Source organism: Petaurus breviceps, unplaced genomic scaffold (genome assembly GCF_028583685.1).
Source record: "Petaurus breviceps papuanus isolate PSGF00001 unplaced genomic scaffold, PetGlider_PUasm1.0 90977, whole genome shotgun sequence".
In the NCBI taxonomy this organism is placed as follows: Eukaryota; Metazoa; Chordata; class Mammalia; order Diprotodontia; family Petauridae; genus Petaurus; species Petaurus breviceps.
The window spans coordinates 53,999,279-54,017,254 of record NW_027187391.1 but is presented as its reverse complement, the minus strand read 5'-3'; the positions used below and the strand labels follow the sequence as shown (position 1 = coordinate 54,017,254).

At 36.5% G+C, this 17,976-nt stretch overlaps 1 pseudogene; it reads right to left on the bottom strand.

Annotated features, from left to right (window-relative positions):
- Positions 1 to 9,002: 9,002 nt before the first annotated feature.
- Positions 9,003 to 9,866, bottom strand: LOC138153332 (small ribosomal subunit protein uS5 pseudogene; annotated as a pseudogene).
- Positions 9,867 to 17,976: the final 8,110 nt, after the last annotated feature.

Here is a 17,976-nt window from a genome sequence, read left to right as displayed (position 1 = left end):
ATTATAATGGGGGGCATCTAGTTCCTGTGCAAAGTGCCTCAAGTGGTATCTGTCCATATGGAGGATACTAAGGAGCTTGATTCCTGAAGAATTTTGATAATATGTGAAGGAAGTATCTTGGAGACACTGGAGCATGAATAGACATTCTGTAACTGGTTCTGGTCAATTAAATAATCCTTCATATTATTGTGTCTGTCCTACCAAAATTCTCCCCCTTCCATTATCATTTTCTTCTATCATCTCTTCCAATATAGGGGGTTTGAGGTAGATAGTCAGGGTCTTTTTTGTTTGTATTTTTCTTATTATTAATGATTTTAGCATTTCAGATAATTATTAAGTTAGTCTTCCTTCTTTTGAAAATTGCCTATTTCTCTCCTTTCAATTGTTCTTGTATATTTGTATTATTTTGGTACTTCAGTTCTAGAAAGCAATTTGGAATTATGCAAATAAAGTGACCAAAATTTCAATACCTTTTGATTCAGAGATTCCACTGTTTGTAGTATACTCCAAGGAAGTCATTGAACAACAAAAAAAGGCTCCATATACACTATAATATTGATAGTAGTAATTTTTTGTTGGTAGCTAAGAACTAACTAGAAACAAAATAGATGCCCATCAGTTGAAGGAACAGTTAAACAAATTTGGTGCATGAATATGGAATATTACTGTACTGCAAGAAACCACAAGCATAATAAATATAAGGAAACATTGAAAGACTTATATGATGTAAGAGCCAGCAACACAATATACACGTCTACAAAAATGGAAATGAAAAATGTAACAACTTCAAAATAATTGAAATACATATTGTGAAATTACAAAGAATGAACTTGGTCATAAAGAAGAGAGATAAATTCCTTTGCAGCAGTTGGGCTTTGTGTGTAGAACATGACATACTACATCATATTTTTTTTTCTATGTATTCATCAATTTTACTCTTTTTTCTCTTCCTCTTCTTTTTTATTCTCTCTTTTAAAAAAAATCTTTGTTATAAAGATGGCTTTCTGGTTGTAGAGATAAAAGGATACAAGGAGAAATCTATGCAATATAAAATTAAAATGTAGATTTAAATTATTAAAATAAAATTAAAAAATAAAATGTGTCATTTATATCTTAGATATCAGACCATTATCAAAAAAAAATTACTGCAAACTTTTTTCTAGTTAGCTATTTCCCTTATAATTTAAATTACATTTGTTTGCACATTTTCAATTTTACATAATCAAAGTTGTCCATTTGATATCTCCTTATCCTCTCTATCCCTTCCTCAGTCAAAAACTCTCCCTCAGCAATGAGATTTCCCTCCCAGAACCTGTTAGTAAAGAAGTCCCATTTCCATAGCAACCTAGCAACAGCCCCACCTCTGAGCCAGGCCAGTAGCTAAACTGTACACTCAGGGGAGGCCAACAGGGAGACCCCACCCCTCTATACAAGTCAGAGGTGTAACCTATCCTCCAGTGAAAGTAAGCAGTAAGACCTTGAGCCTCAGCACAAAAAACTTGGGTCAGTGTAGGACCAGAGCCCAACTCTCACATAAAAACACCAAGCCACCAAAAAATGCAGAAAAAAATGACCAAAAAGCAAAAAAAGAACTTGACTATAGAAAGTTACTATGCTGTCAGAGAGGATCAAGGTATAAACTTAGAAAAGGGCAGTAGTGTCAAAATTGCTACATGTAAAGCCTCAAAGAAAAATGGAATCTCATTTTAGACAAAGCCAATTAGAGAAGCAGAAGAAAAATTGGGAATAGAAATGAGAGTAATGCAAGGGAATCATAAAAAAAAGAGTCAATAGCATGGGAAAAGATATACAAAAATTTGCCAAGGAAAATAACTACCTAAAAAATAGAATTGACCATATGGAGAAGGAAGTACAAAAGTTCACTGAAGAAAATAATTCCTTAAAAATTAGAATTGAGCAAGTAGAAGCTAATGACTATGAGATATCAAGATACGATCAAACAAAAATTTAAAAAAAAATTTAAATGGAAGAAAATGTGGAATTTCTCACTGGAAAAACAACTCACCTAGAAAATAGACACAGAAGAAATAATATAGGAATTATTGGATTTCCTGAAAGCCATGATAAAAGAAAGTCTGGACAACATCTTTCAAGAAATTACCAAAGAAAACTACTTTGATATATTAGAACCAGAGGACAAAATATAAATTGAAAGAATCCACCATTCACTGCCTGAAAAAGATCTCCGAATAAAAACTCCCAGAAAGATCATAGCCAAATTCCAGAGCTCACGGATCAAGGAGAAAGTACTGCAAGCAGCCAAAAAGAAACAAAGCAAACATTGTAGAGGTACAGTCAGGATTACACAGGATTTGGCAGCTTCCACAATAAAGAATGGGAGGGCTTAGAATACAATATACTGGAAAGCAAAGGAGTTAGGATTACAACCAAGAATAATCTACCCAGCAAAATTGAATATAACCTATCAGGGCAAAAAAAAAAAAAGAGTATTTATTGAAATAGAGGACTTTCAAGCATTCCTAATTAAAAGGCCAGAGCTGAATAAAAAAAAAAATTTTTGACCTCCAAATACAATACTCAAGGGAAACATAAAAGGGTAATGAAGAAAAAAGACAGAGAAAACATAAAAAACTCAACAAAATTAAACTGTTTATATTTCCATATGGCAAGATAATATTTGTAACTCTTAAGAACTTTATTACTCCAGAGCAATTAGAAGAAGTACATGCAGATAGAAGGTATGGACATAAGTTGACTTTGATGAAATGATACCTCCAAAAACAAAATAAATGGGTGAAGAAGAAAATTGCACTGAAATAAAAAGGAGGGGGAGAGATTGAATGGGGTAACCTATCCCACATAAAAGAGGTATAAAAGAGCTGTCATAATGGAGGGGAAAGTGTCATCAAAATTGACCAAAAGAGGAAATAACAAACACATTCAGTTAGCTACAGAAATCTATCTGACCCCATAAGGAAGTAAAAGGGGATGGGGATAATAGAAGAGGAAGAGGGGACTGAAAAAAGGGAGGGTATATTGAAGAAGATGGTGATCAGAAGTAAAACACTTAGGAGTAGGGAAAGAGCGAGGGGAGTAAAAGAGAGGAGGAGAAAGAAGGGGAAAATATCATGGAGGAAAATATAAAATTATCATAACTATAAATATTAATGGGATGAACTCATCCATAAAATGGAAGCAGATAGCAGAATGGATTAAAAACCAGAATCCTAATATATGTTGTTTACAAGAAACACATTTGAAGCAGAGAGATACACAGAAGATAAAGGTAAGGGGATAGTGCAGAATTTATTATGCTTCATCTGAAGCAAAGAAAGCAGGAGTAGCAATAATGATCTCAGACAATGCAAAAGCAAAAGTAGATCTAATTAAAAGAGATAAAGAAGGAAATTATAGCTTGCTGAAAGGTATCATGGACAATGAAGTCATGTCAGCATTAAACACGTATGCACCAAATGGTATAGTATCTAAATTTTTGAAGGAGAAATTGAATGAGTTACAGGAAGAAACATAATTAAAAAAAACTATACTATTGGGGGACATCAACTTTCACCTCTCGGAACTAGTTAAATCTAACCAAAAAGTAAACAAGAAGGTTAAAGTTAAAGAGGTGAATAAAATTCTGGAAAAGTTAGATATGATAGATCACTGAAGAAAATTGAATAAGTAGAAAGGAATATGCCTTTTTCTCAGTAGTACATGGCACCTACACAAAAATTGATGATGTAGGGGTGGCTAGGTGGCACAGTGAATAGAACACTGTCCGTGGATACAGGAGCACCTGAGTTAAAATCCAGCCTCAGACATGTAACACTAGCTGTGTGACCTTGGGCAAGTCACTTAACTACAATTGCCCTGCCTTCTGCCTCCAAAAAGCAAATAAATAAATAAATAAATAAATAAAAATTGACCATGTATTAGGACATAAAAAACTCACAACCAGATGCAGAAGAGTAGACATAGTAAATGCATCCTTTTCAGATCATAATGCAATAAAATCATATTCAATAATGGGTAATGGTAAGAGATTAAAAATTAATTGGAAATTAAATAATCTAATCATAAAAATTAAGTGGTCAAAGAACAAATCATAGAAACAAAATCTAATTTCATAAAGAAAATCACAACAGTGAGGCAACTTAACAAAATTTATGGGATGAAATTAAAGTGGTACTTAGGGGAAAATATATATCTAATTACTTACCTCAATAAAACAGAGGGATAAAAACAGATCAATGAATTGGGTGTGCAACTAAAACAAAGTAGAAAAAGAACAAATTAAAACTACCCAATTAAATACCAAATTGCAAATCCTGAAAATCAAAGGAGGAATTAATAAAATTGAAAGTAAGAAAACCATTGGATTAATAAATAAAACTAGAAACTGGTTTTATGAAAAAAAAACAATAAAAAAGATAAACCAAATTACTAGCATTAAAAATGAAAGGTGTGGGGGTGGCTAGGTGGTGCAGTGAATAGAGCACCAACCCTGGAGTCAGGAGGACCTGAATTCAAATATGACCTCAGACACTTAATAATTACTAGCTGTGTGACCTTAGGCAAGTCACTTAACCCTAATTGCCCCTCAAAAAAAATTAAAGGTGTGAATTCACAGCTTTCACTCTGGTGAATTCAAAGTTTTTGTACAAACAAAACCAATGCAACCAAAGTTATAAGGAAAGCAGAAAACTGGGGGGAAATTTGCACCAAATATATCTGACAAAGGTCTCATTTCTCAAATATGTAGAAAACTGAATCAAATTTATAAAAAAATACTAGTCACTTGGGGGCAGCCAGGTGGCGCAGTGAGTAAGAGCGCCGGCCCCGGCATTGGGAGACCCGGGATCGGTTCCAGCCTCAGATGCTTGGCACCCACACAAAATAACTGGCCGTGTAACCTTGAGCAAGTTACTTAACCCCAATTGCTTTAAAAAAAATACAAGTCACTCTCCAATTGATAAATGATCAAAGGATATGAACAGGCAATTTTCACACAAAGAAATCAAAGCTGTCCACAGTCTATCAAAAGATACTCTTAATCACTATTGATTAGAAAAATGCAAATTAAAACAACTCTTAGGTTCTACCTCATACCTATCAAATTGGCTAATATGACAAAAAAAAGGAAAATGTTGAATGTTGGAGGGGATATAGGAGAACTGTGACACTAATGCATTGCTAATGGAGTTGTGAAGTGTTTCATCCATTCTGGAGAGCAATTTGGAACTACGAATAAAAGTATAAAAATATTGTTTTATATAAAACTGTGCATATCCTTTGATCCAGAAATACCACTGCTAGGTCTATATCCCAAAGACATAAAAAGGAAAAAGGACCGATTTTTACAAAAGTATTTATAGTAGCTCTTTTTGTAGGGGCTAAGAATTGGAAATTGAAAAGATGCCCATCAACTGGGGAATAGCTAAAAAAGCTGTGATATATTATTATAATGGAATATTATTATGCTAGAAGAAATGAGAACCAGGATGATTTCAGAAAAACCTGGAAAGGCGTACATGAACTGATGCATAGTGAAGTGAACAGAACTAGGAGAATGTTGTACCCAATGACCACAATATTGTTTGATGAAGAATTGTGAATGACTTAGCTATTCTCAGCAATACAATGATCTAAGACAATCCTAAAAGATTAATGATGAAGCATACCATCTGCCTCCAGAGAAAGAACTGACATTGCTTGAATACAGACTGAAGCATGCTATTTTTTACTTTCTTTCTTTTTTCTTTTATTCAGGTCTTCTTGTATAAAATGACTAATATGAAAAAATTAGTTTTACATAATTACACATGTATAACTTTACTTAGAGCTGCAGAACCCACAAAATGACACAGAGAAGCTAACCTCCCGCTGAGAACAGCCCGGCAGGCCGGCAGGAATCGGCCAGCGCAATGCTCTGGGAGTCGAGCCCAGCACCGCACCGAGGCTTTAGCCCCAGGGCGGGCCTGACCAGCCGCCAGCCAGAGGGACTCCAGATCAGCAGCAGCTGTGGACATTTCCAGATTTATCAATACATAGATGCGAAGGACAAGGTGAGAGGCCAGTACATTCTGGACTTTGGGACCCAGTAAGTGGGAGTGCGTGGCTTTTACCCCCGGGGCGAGAAACTGCTGAGATGCTGGCCTGCCAGCGCCACGTGGCAGCTTCAGCTCCTGGCCTGCAGAGTGTAAGGGGACCAAGCACCAGTCTGAGGGGTAATCGCTCTTGCTTTAACCTGCTTGGATCTGGATTGCAGTCTAGGGTGGAGGTCCTGGGGTGTGTGTCCAGCTTGCCAGAGCGTGTGGAGACCTCAGAGAGGGCACCCATCTAATACCTCCAGCAGCTGAGAAAAACCCAGCGTTTGGGACGAAAACTCCCCTGTCTGGTGGCAGAGTCCTACTGTGGCAAAAAGCCCAAAAGTCAAATCATTGAGTGGCAAAATGAGCAGGCAAAGGAAACAAAGCAGACAGAAGATTCCAACATTACACTCCTATTTTGGGGATAAGAAGGAGCAAGGCATGGAACAGGAGGAAATCAGTGAAGTAAGAACTCCTGCACCAAAAGCTTCAAAGGAAAATACAAGCTGGTTCCAGGCCATAGAGGACCTTAAGAAGCAGATAAGAGAAGTGGAGGAAAAATTGGGAAGAGAAATGAGAACAATGCAAGAAAATTATGAAATGAGAGTCAACAGCCTGACTGAGGACAATCATACCTTAAAAAACAGACTGACTCAAATGGCAAAGGAGGCTCAGAAAGGCAATGAGGAGAAGAATGCCTTAAAAAGTCGAATTTGCCAGATGGAAAAAGAATCTCAAAAGCTCACTGAGGAGAATCATTGCTTCAGAATTAGATTGGAGCAAATGGAAGCTAATGACTTTATGAGAAATCAAGATGCTGTTAAACAGATCCAAACAAATGAAAGAATAGAAGGCAATGTGAAATATCTCATGGGAAAAACCACTGACCTGGAAAATAGATCCAGGAGAGATAATTTAAAAATTATTGGACTGCCTGAGAGCCATGACCAAAGTAAGAGCCTGGAAAGCATCCTCCAGGAAGTTCTCAAAGAAAACTGCCCTGATGTTTTAGAACGAGAGGGCAAAATAGAGGTTGAAAGAATCCACCGATCACCTCCTGAAAAAGATCCCAAAAAGAAAACTCCTAGGAATATTATAGCCAGGTTCCAGAATTCCCAGATTAAGGAGAGAATATTACAAGCAGCCAGGAAGAAACAATTTGAATATTGTGGAAACACAATCAGGATAATCCAGGATCTGGCAGCTTCTACACTGAGGGATCGAAGGGCCTGGAATGTGATATTCCAGAGGTCAAGGGAGTTGGGATTAAAACCAAGAGTCACCTACCCAGCAAAACTGAGTATCCTGTTTCAGGGGAAAATATGGTCATTCAGTGGAATACAGGACTTTCAAGCATTCTTGCTGAAAAAACCAGAGTTGAATAGAAAATTTGACATTCAGATACAAGAAGCAAGAGAAGCATGAGAAGGTAAACAGGGAAAAGAAATCATAAGGAATTTATCAAAGTTGAACTATTTTTTTTTAAAGCAATCGGGGTTGAGTAGCTTGCTCGGGGTTGCACGGCCAGTTGTTGTTTCTGGGTGTGGTGCTGAGTGTCTGGGCCCGGATTTGATCCGGGTCGTCCTGGCACTGGGGCCGGTGCTCTTGCTTGCTGAGCCACCTGGCCAAAGTTGAACTATTAACATTCCTACATGGAAAAACAATAATTGTAACTTATGAAACTTTTCTCAGTAGTTGAAGGGATTAGAAATATATATATATATGTCTTTATATGAGGGTATGCGGGCATATGAATACATATGTGAATGTGTGTATATATGTTTACAGGTATACATAGATAGAGGGCACGGGACCAAATTAACAGGAAGGGATGATACTTAAAGGTGAAATTAAGAGGTGAGAGGAATATAATGAGAGGAGATGGGGAGAGACAGAGTGGGGCAACTATCTCATACAGATGAGGCAAGGGAAAATGGTTACAATGGAGGGGAAGAATAGGAAGGCAAAAGGGAATGGGTCAACCTTATTCCTATTGAATCTGGCTTGAGGAGGGAGGGAAATACACACTAAATAGGGGATCTCACCCTCCAGGAGAATAGGGGGGGAAGGGGATGTGAGGGGGGATGATGGAAGGGAGGGCAGGCTGGGGGGGAGGGAAGTTGGAAGCACGCACTTTTGAAAAGGGACAGGATCAAAGTAGAGAATAGAACAAGTGGGATGTGGGATAGGAGGGAGGGAAATATAGTCAGTCTTTTATAGTACATCTACTATGTTATTGTTTTGCATTAGCCGCACATGTACAACCCATACTGAACTGCTTGTCTCCCCAGTGGGGGTGGGTGGCAGGGGGGGAAGGGAATGAATCTGGAATTGAAAGTTTTAAAATCAAATATTCAAATATATGTATATATATATATATATGTGTGTGTGTGTGTGTGTGTGTGTCTGTATATATATATATACTATTATTAATACCATTTTACATGTTATTAAGAACAAAAAAAGATATACAGGCACTGAGGCATAGAGATCCACTGGAAAAGTTGAAACGGGTATGGGAGAAAATATGGGAGAGAGCAGATCAGAGGTGGGGATATCCTGTGGGACTGCTGTTTTGGGGGGATGGGTGGGGGAAAAACGGGGAGAAAATTTGTAACTCAAAATCTGGCGGAAACAAACGATGTAAATCAGAAGTTAATAAAGCATTTAAAAAAAACTTTACTTAATTGCTTGCCATCTCAGGGAGGGGGGAAGGGCATAAAGGGAGGGAAGGGATAAAATTTGGAACTCTAAACTTTAAATTAAAGTGTTAAAAACAAAAGAACCCTCCCATTCATCAACATTTTATTACTTCATTATTGGTTAGATATATGTTTGTTCTGACTTCTTTGCATAATACAATACATTTTATTTTTTTTTAATTTTTTTAGCAGGCATAGTTCAATTTATTTGTTTATAAAAAAAAATCTATGTGGTTGCCACAGCAGCTGCCTGGGTCATCTGGATAGATACTCAAGTATGAGTCTTCACAAGACCGTTGGTGAATTCCTGATAAGGGGACTTACTTAGTGAACATAGTCTCCTTCCACAGGTCTGGGGTTAGATAGCTATATGTTTTGGAGATGGCATCAAAGGTAGCTTTAGCAAAGTTGCCCAGAGTGGTAGTACAGCCTTTCACAGAAGTGTAGCAGTCATCAATTACAGCCATCATCAGGAGCTTCTTAGGCACAGGAGCTGAGACAATGCCAGTACCTCTAGGGGCGGGGATCAGGCTCACCAGAACCGACCCACATTGCCCAATGACCTTGCAGGGTACTGTGTGAGGCTTGCCAATCTTCTTCCCCCAATAGCCATGTCTCACAGGAACAATGGACAGCTCGGCCAGAATGATAGTATCACGAATAGCTGTGGCCACTTCCTTGGAGCACTTGACACCCAGACCAACATGGCCATTGTAGTCACCAATGGCCACAAAAGCCTTGAACCTGGTACGTTGTCTAGCTCTAGTTTGTTTCTGAACAGGCATGATCTTCAGAACCTCATCTTTCAATGAAGATCCCAGGAAGAAATCTATGAGCTCAGACTCCTTGATAGGAAGGGAGAAAAGAAGTCCTTGACTAGCCGGCCCAGATTAGTGACAGGAGCCTACTCCTTGTCTTTGGCCTTTCCTCCCCGGGCCCTGCGGCTACGGCCCCAGCCTCGACCTTGACCACGGCCTCAGCCTCGACATTGGCCCCCACTGCCAAAGCCACCGTGGAAGCCACCCCAGCCTCTGACGCTGGGGCCCCCAGGGCCTCCAGCCCCTCCTGCAGCACCAGCATCGTCCACCATTTGGTGTTCACTAGAAGTAGAAGGTACAATACATTTTATAGCAAGCATTAGTTTTAGTAATCCCATGGGGCTGAATCTTTTCTTTGGCTTTCTAGCAGGAAATGATTAATTTGAGGTGACAAAAGGTACATAAAAACTCTAAGCAGAGATATGTCCTTTCTGTATAGTTTCAGTAGACCCATTCTCTAAAATGAAAAAAAAAGTGAACACAACTATTTGTAGCTATTTGATGTTTTTTTTAATAGTCTATCTATAATTTAGGGCTTATTTTCCTAAGGCTTTTTAGCATTTAGCAGAAACTAACTGTGAAATTACTGTCTGCAGAACAAACTCCAATATTTCTAAAGTTCTGTGATTTCAGTGGTGTGAATAATTTTCCCAACAGCACAGATTATAACATGTCCAATGTTTTAGGAGACAATCTTCATGAATTGTTATGACCCCAAAAATGTATCACTTGGTGATCAGCTGTCTGGGGATGGGAATCTCCAAATTAAGCAGTCTGGTCTTCCAATGACCTGTACCCAGCCCATGGCTAGACCTACACATGTAAATCTTTCTAACTTGGTAGGAAGTGATGGAGCTTGCATTCCATTAGGGTATCACTGAGAGAGGTCCTATGAAGTAGTAGCAGGTTAGAGTGCTGGACTTAACATCAGGATACCAGAGTTCCGATCCCATTTCAGATACTCACTATCTACCTGACTCTGGGAAAGTCACAGAACTTGCTTGAACCTCATTTTCTTAATCTGAAAATAGGGATAATAACACCTGCCCTTTGTGGGTTATTGTGATGAAATATGGAAAGTGCTTTGCAAACCTTAAAGTACTATATAAATGAAAGCTATTACTAGCTAGTCAACAAGCATTTATTAAGTACCTACAATGTGCTTAGAGCTGGGAACATTAATAACAAGCAAAAAGGTAGATAGTTTCTGCCCTCAAGAAAAGGGGAGATAATAAATACCATAAAAAGAAACTGAAAAGTGGCTGGGCAAGGGATGAAGGTAGCTGGCCAGGTTGTGATGATGGAAAAGTTCAGAGAAATGCATCCAGTTTGGAAGGAAGAGATAGCTGACCTGTGCACCATCCTTAAACTGAGGTCTTGGTAGTAGCCCTCCACCCTCTAATCAAAAGAAAGGGCCTCAAGGGCAGAGGGTACTTCTGAGGTATGAGGTATGAATGAAGAGATTCTTGGGGATATGATAGAGGATAATAGTTATTACTATTATTTTTTTAATGTAATAATATTTTATCAAAGCCATGAATTTTTTCATTATTGTTATTTCAGTACCCATCTCACAAGTGAGTATTTTGACTTGAGGAGAATATGAATTTCCAAAAGGAAAGAAATGATAGAAGTTTTTCAGTGAAAAAAAATATTTCTTTGTTCAGAAGTAAAGAGATATTTCAGTGGCAACTTTCCAAGGCAAATAATTTCTTTGACTTTGAAGTAGGTCAAAAAATATTCAGACCCTGGAAAGAGTATTAAATAAATGACCTATTCATTTCTAATTCATAACATGCTTAATTATAAAATTGATCATTACACATTGATATTGTTTGTAAGCTTTTCCATTACTAGCAGTATTACACTTTTTTAAATATTTCCTTTACAAATCACATGTCCTTCACTTTTAGTTAACTTTGGGTATGCTTATCAAATTCATCAAATCTTTCTATGTATCTGAGTGATAATAGAATAATAAAGAGAGGGCTGGCCTCCAAATCAGTAAGACCTGGCTTTAAATTTCATCTCAGAAACATTTAGGCTGTGTGACCCTGGGCAAATGACTTAATATCTCAAAGTAGCAGAAAACTCCCTAAGATTATAAATTACAAATCTGGGGTGGAGGGAGTTTCCTCACTAAGAATTCCCTTTATTGAGGATATCCCAGGTCCTGATAATATTTTTTATATGATATGATATCATACATGATATTAATGATATTTAATTTAATGATGTTTTGATTTGTTATAAATAAGCTACCCAAAAACTAGATTTTGAAAGTCCCTTAAATTTACTATAGCAATTTTTATTTTTGCATTACAATAGGAAATCTGACTCAGTTGATGGAGCTGTGAATTAGTTCAAATGATTCTAAAAAGTCTTAAGGAGGGCAGCCAGGTGGCTCAGCAAGTAAGAGCACTGGCTCCAGTGCCGGGATGACCTGTGGACCAAATCCCAGGCTCAGACACTCAGCACCACACCCAGAAATAACTGGCCATGTAACCTTGAGCAAGTTACTTAACCCCGATTGCTTTTAAAAAAAAAGTCAAGGAATTTTTTCAAGAAAAAGTAACTAGTTCATATTTTCGGCTCAAATATCCCTCTAATGGCATATATCCCTTTGAAGGCTGAAGATAAAAGGTAATTCTAACCCCAAATATTGATGTCAATAATTTTTTGCTTTTGAAAAATATTCTTTTTTTGTTTTTTTATAAGTTTTATTTTCCAATATGTGTCACACTCCTCTCCCAAAGAAACAGCTTTTAACAAAGAATTAAAAAGATTTTTTTACTAACACATCAAAGCCTAATATTATATGCAGATAGTAACTACCTATGCAGAGATGAGAGGGAGGTAAATTCATTTGACTTATCTTTGCAGCCAAATTGGATCATTACAATTTAATAGCATTGATTTTGATTGTTGTTCTTTACATTTACATCATTGAAGCTGTATATATCGTTTTCCTGGTTCTGCTTAGTCCACTTTGTATCAGTTCATATAAATCTTCCAGTGTGTCTCAAAATTTATTAAACACATTCTTTTTTACAGTAAAGAAATATCCCATAATATTCATGTAATACATCTTATTTCAACATTACATTGTTGAAAGCTATCCACTTTGTTTCTAGTTTCTTTGCTATTACAAAAAGTGATGCTGTACCTGTTTGAGTGTATATGAGATCTTTTAAAAGAGTTATTTATTCACATTTACAATCACTTCCTCTCATTTCCCTCCATTAAACAAATGCAAAACAAACAAGATCCAAAAAAAAAATATGAAACTCTCATCATAAATATGCATAGTTTAGCAAAAGAAATTCTCTCCTTGGATATACCCCAAATAAAAATCTTTCTGCATTTTAAATCCCTCACTTCTCTGGTAAGAGGTGAGTGGCACGTTTCCTCTTCAGTCTTCTGGACATTTGGTTGATCATTTCATTGATCAGAGTCCTGAAGTTTTTCAAAGTCATATATCTCTTTGATATTGTCATTGTATGAATTGTTTTTTGTTCTGCTGTCTTTGTTCTATAACAATTCATAGAGGTCTTCCCAGTTTCTTCTGTCCATTTTGTCATTTCTTACAGCACAATAATATTCACATTTCAAATATTTGAATTCATTTAGCTATTGCCAAATACAGGACATTCCGTTAGTTTCCCAATTTTTGGCTACTATGGTCCTATAAATATTTGTGTACACTTAGGTCCTTTTCCTCTTTCTTTGATCTCTTTGGCAGTGTAGGCCTACTAGTGTTATAGCTGAGTCAAAAAGTATGCATAATTTTGTAACTTCTTGAGCGTAACACCAAATTGTCTGATGATAATGCATCAGTGTGTTTGTTTTCCTACAGTTCTTTCACTAATTACAATTTCCTCTTTGGTAATCTTTGTTAGTCTGATGTATTTGAAAGAGAAATCACAGAGTTACTTTGATTAGCATTTTTCTAATTATTAGTGATTTAGAGTATTTTTTTAAAATATAGTTCTGAATAGCTGGAATTTCTTCCTTTGAAAACTGCCTGTTCATATTCTTTGATCATTTATCTATTGGGGAATGTCTCTTAGTCATCAAATTGGTTAAGTTCCATATGTGTGTGTGTGTGTGTGTGTGTGTGTGTTCATATTTGATATGAAACCTTCACTGGAGAAACTTGCTACAAAATTTCACCTTTTAAAGATTGTTCAAAGTTTTTCATCCTTTTCCCTTCTAATTTTAGCTACATTAAATTTGTTTGTGCAAAATTTATAAATCTGATATAATCAAAATTGTCCACTCTATCTTGTGCAATTCTATCATGTTTTTATCATAAAAGTTTTCTAAATTCATAAATCTGAAAGGTAATTCTTCCCTACTCCACTAACTTGTTTATGATGTGACCTTTTATATATAGGTCATATATCCATCTGGAGTTTATTGTAGTATGTGATATGAGGTATTAGTATAAATCAAATTGCTGCTAGACTGGTGTCTAAACTTTACAGTAGTTTTTGTCAGTCAGCCCTTTCTCTATATATATATAATAACTTGGACTTATTGAACACCATTTTTAATGTTTGCTTTCTCTCTATGTTATGCACATAATTTATTCCATTGATTGACCTTTCCAGTTTTAAAACAGTACAAAGGGGGCAGCTAGGTGGTGCAGTGAATAGAGTACCAGCCTCAGGAGGACCTGAGTTCAAATCCAGCCTCAGACATGTAACACTTACTAGCTGTGTGACCTTGGGCAAGTCACTTAACCCCAATTCCTCTGCCTTCCCTCCTCCAAAAAACAAAAGACAAAAAAATAAGCCAGTAACAAATTGTTTTAATGATTACTCCTTTATTGTAAAGTTTGTTTGTTTGTTTTTTCCCTAGCTCTCTAAAATGTTCCTTTGGCATTTTGATTGCTTCAGCACTAAATTATTAAGTTAATTTAGATAACATTAGCTCGACCTAGTCATGAAAAATTTAATGTTTCTACAAATATTAGGTCTGTATTTTTGTAAAGAGTGTTTTATAGTTGGATTTATATAGTTCCTGGGTGTACCTTCATAGATAGAGTGCCAAATATATCATAGCTGTTTTCTAGCTCTTTCTTCTGGGTTTGCTAACATACAGGAATGATTATGATTTATTTGGATTTATTTTATTTCCTGCAACTTTGATGAATTTATTGTTTAAATTAATTTTTGGTTACCTTTTGAGGATTTCTAAGTAAATTACATTATTATTTGTAAAAAAGAATTATAACGTTCTTTGTACTTACTCCCTTAATTTCCATTTTTTTATTTCTAGGGTTAGCATTTCTAGCATTATGTTAGATAGTTATGGTGATAATGGGAATCCTTGCTTTACCATTGATCTTTTGGGAAAGGCCTCCAAGTTGTCTTAAACAAAAATCATTTACCTGCTTGGGATAAATGCCTAGCAGTAGAATCTTTGGGTCAAAAAGTATGAATATCTTACTCATTTTCATAGCATAATTTGAATTTGCTTTTCAGAGTGATTGGATGCAGCTCCACCAATAATATATCTGTCTTCACAATACTTACAGTGCTACCATTTGTATATTTTTATCATCTTTTTTATCATCAATTTGCTAGGTGTAAGGTGAAACCTCAGAGTTGTTTTAATTTGTATTTATTTTATTAATAATGATTTTGAACAATCTTCATATAGTAATTAATAGTGTACAAATCTTCTGTTGAAAGTTGTTTGATTATATTCTTTGGCCACTTATCCATTATAATGGGAAAGACTTTTGTTATTAAATATTTGTGTAATTTACCTATATATGTTAGATATCAGACTCTTACCAAATACATTTTTATAAACATTTTTCCTCCTTGACCAAGTCCTTTCTTATCTTAGTCTCATTTTTTTCATGTAAAAGCTTTTCAACTTCATGTAATTGAATCTATTTTCTTTTGTGATTGCTTCTGTTTCTTCATTGGTTAAGAAGTTTTACTCTTGCCATAGCTATGAAAGTCATCTATTCCGTTTCTCTTCTAATTTGGGGGGGTTATAGAAATCCCTCTAATATTCAGTTCACATCTCCATTTGGAGTTTATTGTGATATATGGAATAAGAAAGGCATTTATTCCGTTTCTCTTCTAATTTGGGGGGGTTATAGAAATCCCTCTAATATTCAGTTCACATCTCCATTTGGAGTTTATTGTGATATATGGAATAAAATGCTCATCTTAACCTAATTTCTGCCAAACTACTTTCCAGTTTCACCAGCTAATCTTATCATATAGGGAACTCCTCCGCAAGTCATTTATATCCTCAGATTTATCAAACACTAAGTTACTGAGTTAAATTATTTCTGATTATGCCTTATCCAGTCTGTTTCATTTATGTAGGCATTTTCTCTGGCTGTCCTCAATATTTGGAACACTTTCCCTCCTCCACTCCAACTACTGACTACCCTCTGACTTCCTTTAAAAGTGACCCCCAAAATTCCATCTTCTGTAGGAAGCCTTCCCCAACCCCTCTTAATTCTAGTTCCTTCTCTCTGTTAATTATTTCCTATTTATCCTGTATATACCTTGGTCTGTGTATATTTATTTCCACCATTACACTGTAAATTCCTTGATGGGAAAGACTGTCTTTTGTCTCCTTTTGTATCCCCAGCACTTAGCACAGTACATGGCACATGGTAGGTCTAAGTGGCTCAGTAGATAGAGTGCTGGGTCTGGAATCTGGAGGACCTGAGTTCAAATCCAACCTCAGATACTTGCTAGTTATGTGACCCTGGACAATTCACTTATATCCTGTTTGCTTCAGTTTCCTTATCTGTAAAATGATCTGGAGAAGGAAATAGCTAAACCACTCCAGTACCTCTGCCAAGAAAACTCTAAAAGGGGTAACAAAAAGTTGGATACATACAACTGAAATGACTAAGCAACAATAAATGTTTATTGATTGATGTAGTTTTCTATTTTTTATCCAGTACCATAAGGTTTGATGACTATGGTTGAAATCTTAAAGAGCTATTTTCCCATTCTTGACCAAACCTGACTCCAATTAGTATTGTGATTCAGGATCAAGATTAAAATGGAATGAGTATATAACATGAGCAAAAAACCCCAAAACAAAACAAAAACTTAACAAGAGAATGAAAATGACATTCAGCAAGGATACCAGAATGATTCACATGAGGATGAGCTCTTATGGCTCAACTTAGCCATATTGTTGCCTGATCCGTAACATGGATCATCTGACCACCTCTTCAACACTTACTCCCATCCCCCATTGTAATGGGAATGTAAATTTTTAAGATCTTCCCTGCCCCTAGGCTAAAGTGCCCCTGGAGCCTGGGGTGGGAGGCTTGTTTTTCAGTAGACACTTCTTGATTGGCCAGTGAGTCAATAAGGTTGTTACATTCTCTGAGCCAGGAGAAGGCTATATAAGCCCTGATGTGTAGCTTTGTTTTGGGGCTCACTTTGAGAAGTGTTGTGTGATTTGATCTGGACTCTGGGAAGCTGTTGTTGAGAGCCCCCCCTCCTCCCCCCGCTTTGAAAAACCCAGATATTGATGAAACCCAGATGTTGATTTGGTATGGATGTAATGGTTGGACAGTTTGGAAACTGCCTACTTGATCTCTCTCTGTCTTGATAATTCTGTCTGTATACTCTGAAGTTCGGGGTGCTGACCTTTTTCCCCTGAACTAGGTAAACGATACATATTTGACTGATTAAAGTAAGCTTGTTAACCCATTTTGAGTTGCTTTCCTTTAACAAAGCAGATCCAAGAACCTGTGTTGGCAGCCACCCTGAGGATGCTTGGGGTGCTTGCTGCTACACCCATCCAACCCTCTACAACTCTAGGCCTTCCTGTTCTAGACTTTTACACAGAGGCAACCAGAAAATTATTTCACTTGATTGATGTTTAGTCTTCTGTACTAATTGAGTCTGGAAGACAATTCTGTTATCTTTTAGTTAAAAATGAGCTAAGTATGTGGGTAGATGTTGCTCCTATCACATTCATGCTTTATTATTATTTTTTCATTGTTTTTCTTGAGATTATTCATTTTCCCTCCAAATGGATGCTAATAATATTTTATCTGGTTCTCTATTATAGTTTCTTGGTGGTTTGATTAGTATAACACTAAAATTGAAAATTTTATTTAGATAGTTTTGTAATTGTGATTCTATTGGTATAACTTAGTTATGAGTACTGAATTTCCCTCTAGTTATTTAAGCTAGGCAGTTAGATAGCACAATGGCTAGAATTCTGGGCCTAGAATTAGGAAGACCTAAATTCCAATCCAACTTCAGACACTAACTGTATGACAGAGGTCCTTCATCATCCAATGACTCACTCCAGTTCTTAACACAGTACCTAACACATAATAATTACTCAATAAATGCTAATTGACTTGACTTCACT